The sequence below is a fragment of the Elephantulus edwardii genome, unplaced genomic scaffold (assembly GCF_000299155.1).
Source record: "Elephantulus edwardii isolate Elephantulus edwardi_28Jun2011 unplaced genomic scaffold, EleEdw1.0 scaffold00028, whole genome shotgun sequence".
NCBI classification, from domain to species: domain Eukaryota; kingdom Metazoa; phylum Chordata; class Mammalia; order Macroscelidea; family Macroscelididae; genus Elephantulus; species Elephantulus edwardii.
In genome coordinates this window covers 2,310,963-2,317,991 of record NW_006399778.1, presented here as the reverse complement: position 1 = coordinate 2,317,991, position 7,029 = coordinate 2,310,963, and the positions used below count along the sequence as shown (strand labels likewise).

At 46.9% G+C, this 7,029-nt stretch overlaps 1 protein-coding gene across 1 annotated transcript in view; it reads right to left on the bottom strand.

The window, feature by feature from the left end:
* The window catches only part of LOC102844292 (chromosome unknown open reading frame, human C1orf172), an 11,670-nt gene extending 7,729 nt beyond the window's left edge, over nt 1-3,941 (bottom strand). The window contains exon 1 of the mRNA XM_006883473.1: nt 3,880-3,941. The gene's annotated coding sequence lies outside the window, so the exon portion shown is untranslated. The remainder of the gene's footprint in view (nt 1-3,879) is intronic.
* Between the last annotated feature and the right edge of the window lie 3,088 nt (nt 3,942-7,029).

Below are 7,029 nucleotides of genomic sequence, written 5' to 3'. Positions count from 1 at the left end.
CAGCAGAGCATCTGGTGGATTTGAACAGCACACCTCTGGGACTGCAGTGCAGTTTCCTACCACTAAGCCACCAGAGCTCGCCTGCATTCTTCTTGGATGATATTCTTGATATCCTCCCATAGCTCATCTGGTCTTCACTCATTAGTGTTCAAGGCCTCAAACCTATTCTTGAGATAGTTTTGAAATTCATGTGGGATAGACTCAAGGTCATATTTTGGCTCCTGTGGAATTTTCCTCAGCTTCAGCTTGAACTTGCATATGAGTAGTTGGTGGTCTGTTCCACAGTCAGCACCTGGCCTAGTTTTCACAGCTGATATTGAGCTTCTCCAGTGGTTCTTGCCACAGATGTAATCAATCTGATGTCTATGCATACCATCAGGTGAAATCCATGTGTATAGCCTGTGTTTCTGTTTCTTATAAAACATCTGCAGTGAATAAATTGTTAATTGTGCAAAATTCAATCATTCTATCTCCAGCTTCATTTCTGTCACCAAGTCCATGTTTTCCAACTGCTGATCTTTCTTCTCTGTTTCCAACTTTTGCATTTCAGTCACCTATTATTATTAATGCATCTTGATTGCATGTTCAATCGATCTCTGACTGCAAAAGTTGGTAGAAATCTTCTATTTCCTCTTCTTTGGCTCTGGTTGTTGGCGCATATATCTGAATGATAATGATATTCACTGGACTTTGTATATAGATATTATCCTGTCACTCACAATACTGTATTTCAAGATGGATCTAGAAATGACTTTTAACTATGAAAGCAACCCCATTCTTCCTCACCTTTTAAGTTTCAGCATAAGTCATATATTTTGAGTCATGCCCCATGCCAGTCTATCTCACCTCACCTTTCTCTATACCCTTTCAATCTATATGCAGAACAGATTATCCAAGAAGCTGGGCTCTATGAGGAGAAATGTGGCATCGGGATTGGAGAAAAATTCATCAACAATCTGAGTGATGCAGATGGTACAACCCTGCTTGCTGAAACTGAGGAGGACCTGAAGCACTTGCTGCAGAAGGTCAAGGACTGCAGTCTTCGTTATGGATTAAAGCTCAATATCAAGAAAACAAAGATTGTAACCACTGGGCTGACTGGCAGCATTGTGATGGATGGTAAAGAGATTGAGATTATTAACAGCTTTAGTTTGCTTGGCTCCTCAATCAAAACTCTTGGCACCAGCAGCCAGGAAATTAAAGACGTTTTGTGTTGGGAAAGTCTGCTGTCAGAGATGTCTCTTAAGAGTACTGAAGAGCAATGATGTCAGTCTGGAGACTAAGGTGCACCTGATACAGGCCATGGTCTTTGCAATCACTTGCTATGCATCAGAGAGCTGGGCAATGACTAAGGAGGAAAGAAGGAAAATTGATGCCTTTAAGCTGTGGTGCTGGAGAAGAGTATTGAATATAGCATGGACTGCTAAGAGAACGAACAGGTTTGTCCTAGAGAGGGTTAAACCAGGCTGCTCCTTGGAGGCAAGGATTCTGAAGCTTCGTCTGACATATTTTAGACATGTTGCAAGAAGGGACCAGTCCTTGGAGGGGGATGTCATGCTTGGGAGGGTGGAGGGACAGTGCAGGAGAGGAAGACCCTCGATGAGATGAATTGATTCAGTGACTTGGATAATGGGGTAGGTGTGTCAGAGGCAATAGGATTGGCGCAGGATAGAGCAGGGTTTAGGGCTGTTGTACATAGGGCAGTTATGAGTCACAGGTTACTCAACAGCACATAACAACTACACAGCAATGGACAAATAGGCTCCTTCTAAAGTCCAAAAGAGCAATGTTGTCAGTTTAAAGACCAAGGTGTACCTGACCCCAGTCATGATATTTTCCATTACTTCATATGCATGGGAATGTTACTCAATGAGTAAGGAAGCCTGAAGAATCAATGCCTTTGAATTTTGGTGTTGGTGAAGAATATTGAGTATATCATGTACTGTCAAAAGAACAAATAAATCTGTTTTAGAAGTGGAATCAGAGTGCTCCTTAGAAACAAAGATGGTGAGATTTTGTCTCACATGCTTTGAGAATGTTATCAAGAGAGGCAAGTCCTTGGACAAAGACATCATGCTTGGAAAAGTAGAGGGTCAGTAAAGGAGAGGGAGATCCTCAATAAGATGAATTACAACAATGGATACAGCATAGATTATGATGTATCATAGGATAGGGCAGGGTTTTGTCCCACTCAATATAGGGTTAACTAAGAGTCTGAGCCAACAGTACTTAACAACATACTGCAGCACAGAAAAGATAAATAACTTGCCTAGGGCTACACATCTATTTATACCCAAGCAGCCTGGCTCTAGACTCTTATCCACTCCTCCATCCTATTTCTCAAAGGAGGGCAGGGGTGAAAGTTGGGGGTGAGAAACTGAGGGGAGGGGAAGGGAAGGGAACCAGCTGCTAGCTCTAGGAAGAAGCTTGTACTCAGGACAGTCCATATGAAAAGCCCTGAATCTTGTGGCCTAGTCTGGGTGTGGAGGGTGAGTGCATTTACAGGGTTTCCATCATTCTGAGCTCTGGAGGACATAGGGTTGGTAAGAACATCAAAGAGTTACTGATGTTGGGATGGATCATCCTTAAGGCTGGAAGACTATTACTCATTACATTCATCCAGTAAATACTTACAGAGCACCTACTACAATATGCCCAGTACTGTGTTAAATGTTTAGGGACACAGCATTACTGGCCTCCAACCCAAGAGGTCTTTTGCCTTACTTAAGACTCTCAATTGCCCTACAAGTATTATTCCTACTATACAGATCAGGAGTCTGAAGCTGAGAGAGGTGACATGACCTTCCCAGGGACAGTTAGCTGGAAAGGAGCAGGAGCTATAACATACTTCGGTAGCCGGGGTGGCACAGGAACAGTCAAGAAGGGGGCTACAGACAGGGCCTAACCTCAGATCCCTCCTTCCTTCTAGGCCTTGATCCCTGAAGTCAAACCCAGCCTCCTTACGGGCTTCATCTCCCCTTCCCTACTGCTTTCCTTCCTTCAAAATCCTAGGAACAGCGGTCACTCGGTTTAGTGAGGGGGTGGCCCTGGCGTAAAAGGCCTGGGGCAAGACTCAATTTCCTCGTCTGTAAAAAGGAAAGACATATCCTCTCAGCCTACTGAGAAGCTAAAAGACCAAGAAGAGCTGACCAGGCTTATGGGAGATCCTGCGATGCCGGGCGTCAGCGCAGTACGCGGCCCCAGGGAGGGGGCTCGCGGGGTACCAGGCCTGCTCCCCCAAGACTTCTCACGGATGCTTCCTCAAGCCCTCCCTTGGCTCCCGAGAACACGCACACACTCAGAGGTCGTTCTCCGCACCGTCCTCTCCCTCCAGCCCCTCCCTGCTCACTGAACAGCCATCGGGTATGGCGCCGCGCTCCTGACCCTAGTCTCACCCCCCCACCCTCAGCCTCCAGCCTCCAGGGCGCAGCCCGCGACTCCCCCATCCGCCAGCACTCAGTCCGGGCGACAAGGGAGACCTGGAGCCCGCCAATGCCTCCGAGCGAGCGACGGCCCTGCACCGGCACTGCCCTCGGAACCACGGCCAGCTGCTGGGGGCCCTGCGCGAGCGGACCCAGCGCCTCCCGCCGACACCGCTCGTCAGCGGGAGCGCTTCAGAACCGCCCCCAGGCGGACACGGCTCCCCCCGCAGAGCAGCGCCGCCCTGAGGACGGGGCCGGCGCCCCTCACCGCGTTCTGCCCGTCGAGCCCCGGCGCCCGCTCAGGCCGCTGCCCGGGCGGGCCCGCGCACCCCGGAAGTCAGAGAGTAGCCTGAACGGAACAGGTCTAGGGACCTTCCCCGGCCCGAGTGCACGCTCGGGGGTCCCTCACACTGTCTCCTCCCCGGTACGCGCCCCCTTGGGCCCGCGCGGGGCTTACCTGTCCCGCCAGGTGAGCGCCTCTGCATCGGCCCCTCCCCCTGGCCCCCTAACAGCTCACCTGGGGCCCAGGTGAGCGTCTCGCGGGAGCGCTGCACGGGCCGCCGCTGGGGACACACTTCCTGCCTCGGCGAAGTGCTGCCGCCGCACACCTGGGTGAGGCTCCGCCCCCAAGGAGAGCTGGGCCTGTGGACTCGGACCTAACTCTTCCAAGTGAGGCCTTCTTGGGTGGGCCGCTCAGTTTTCTCCTGTTTAATGGGCAGGTGTTCTAGCAGTGTCTGGGGAGCGCTCACTAGGCCTTAAAGGTCCACCTCAAAGGCCATGCTTTCTGGGAGCATTCTCTGACTCCTGGTTTTTTCTATATGGAACCATTTCTGTACTTCTTTGTCCTAATACTCACCACTGACCTTGAAGACAGAATCTGGTCGTCTTCTACCACGTTCCTGATGCCCAACACAGCACTTTAGTTTTTGTATGCTGTCCGAGTCAGACTCGATTCATAACTGACCCTCCAGTGGATTTTCAGAGGCAGTAAATCTTAGGATAGTAGACTAATGGTCCATCTGGGGAGCAACTAGTGAATTCAAACTGCATGCCTTTGGGACAGCAATTCAATTTCTTACCACTAGGCCCGGAGAACTCCCTAATTATGCTTGTTCACTGACACATGTTGGGCTTAATTTGACTGGTAAAGAGGTGAGGCTTGCAGCTCTAGTAGATCAGTACAGATCAGCCAAGGCAGCCCAAACTAGCCAAGATCTCTGCAACCCACCCTCCACAGGAGACAACAGTGTAAGATAATTAGTACTTGCAGCTCAGACTATCCTGAGTTCCTTCCCTTTAACTTAACAAAGTTGTTATGTGCTGTTGAATTGACTATAACTCAGTGACCCAATGAACAACAGATCAAATCTTGCCATATCCTGTGCCATTTAACAATGCTATTGTTACTTGTCATCAAGTAGAAAGCTACTCAGAGCAACTCTATGAACTACGGACCTGAACCCTGCCCTATCTGTGTCATCCTCACCATATCTGATTCACTTGAGCCTATACTTGCTGCAGTTACTGTATCAATCTATCTTGATGAGAGTCTTCCTCTTTTTCACTGACCCTCTACCTTTCCAAGCATGATGTCCTTTTCCAAGGATTGTCCCCTACTAACGACATGCCCAAAATATGTGAGATGGAGTTTCAGTAACCTTGGCTCAAAGGAGCAACCTGATTTCATTTTCTCCAGGACAGACATGTTTATTCTTCTGACAATCCATGGAATTTTCAGTACTCTTCTCCAGTACCACAACTCAAAGGCATCAAGTCTTCTGTCATCCTTAGTCACTGTCCAACTTTCAGATGTATAACAAGTAACTGAAAAGACCATGGCTTGAATCAGACATACCTCAGCTTTTAAGCTGACATTTTTATCCTTTAGTACTCTGGAGAAGTCCTTGACAGCACTTCTTTTGCTTTCTTGACTGCTGGTACCAAGGGTGTTGATTGTAGATCCAAGTAAAATGAAATAATTGATAACTTCAATCTTCTTTCCATCATAGTGCTGTCTATTGGCTCGGTGCTGAAGATTTTTGTTTTGGCATTGCAACAAAACTTCTTACCACTAGGCCAGCAGAGCTCCCTTGGTTTTTGTTTTCTTGATGTTGAGAGGTAACCTAGATTGAAGGCTATCATTCTTGATCTTCTGCACCAAGCGCTTCAAGTCCTCGCTTTCATCATCATCTGCATAATGCAGATTGTTAATCTGCATAATGTAGGTTGTTAATGAGTCTTTGTGTTATTCTTGGGGCTGTTGTTCAAAATATCTTTCCTAAGCCATTGCCCTTAACTTTGCCACAGGGCTGGGCAGAAACATTCAATAGGATGTGTCTATCCACTAGAGGACTGAGTAGTTTTACCATTCTACGAGGTTTATATTGAGGTTTATATATTCAGTGGCAGAAATTTTGGGATCTGACTACCAGCAAGAAAGAAGAAGCAGAGAATTCAAGTTCATATCCTTTGGGGTCAGAGATTCCTGCGCCACTCAGACCAGGGCTGTCAGAACAGCCGCAGCTGCAGCAGAGAAAGAGAGAACATGAGACACTGCTGACTTGGAAATGCCACCACACAGACCAGAGCTAGAGAGAACTGGATTGGGGAGAAATGCCTTAAGTTGGAGGACTAAGAGAATTTTGTAACACTAGCCTAAAGTTATAAGACCGACAACTGAAGGGCCTGCAAGCAAAAGGAGAACTTGTATCTTGTTGCCAAGCCAAGCTGTAATCTGTTAACATTCTTAATAAATTTTAAAATCATGAGTATGGTTCTGTGAGGTCTATGTAACTATTGAAATGGATTTTGGACACAGTACAACAGTAGGATTACTGTTGGGGTTAGAAATAGGAGAGGGAGTGTGGGGGCTATGTCTGACTTCATGGAAATAGCTTTTATATTGTGGATGATGATGACAACGACGATGAGGGCATTTCCCTCTTGTGAGATAGTAGAGGTCAGACTCAGCTGTCCTCACACTGCCCTTGCTCTTTAGCATCTTCCTTTGATCCTGATGCCACATTCTTATTCATAAAGTCTGGATTCTCAAATGATTTGTTCAGCACACAGGTTATTCAGGTGTGGAGGAAGGATAGAACCCTGATGCACACCTTTCTTTATTTTAAAGTATACAGTGTTTCCTAGCTATGTTCAGACAACAGCCTGGTATAAGTTTCTAGGTATAAGTTTCGCGTGAACACAATTAAGTCTTTGAGTTTCCCATTCTTCTCAAGGTTCGCCATAATTTCTTATTCTCTCCACGGTCAAGTGTCTTTGCCTAGTTAATAAATGGCAGAGGCTTCCTCAGTGAAACAGCGAAGGCCCAAAATGATCTGAGGGCTGGATTTTAACAATGTTGTTGTTTTTAGGTACCAGCTATATTTGGACTCTGCTCTATCGTCTGTCATCTTCATCATTTTTGCCACACTTGAGCCCATTGTTAGTCACTGTGTCTGTCCATCTTGTTGTGTCCTTCCCTCCTTCACTGACCTTCCACTTTTCTGAGTGTAGCTTCCTTTTCCAAAGACTGACCTCTCCTCACAACATGCCCAAAGTATAGGAAACAGTTTCACCATACTTCTCTCCAAGAAGCACCTTGGTTGTA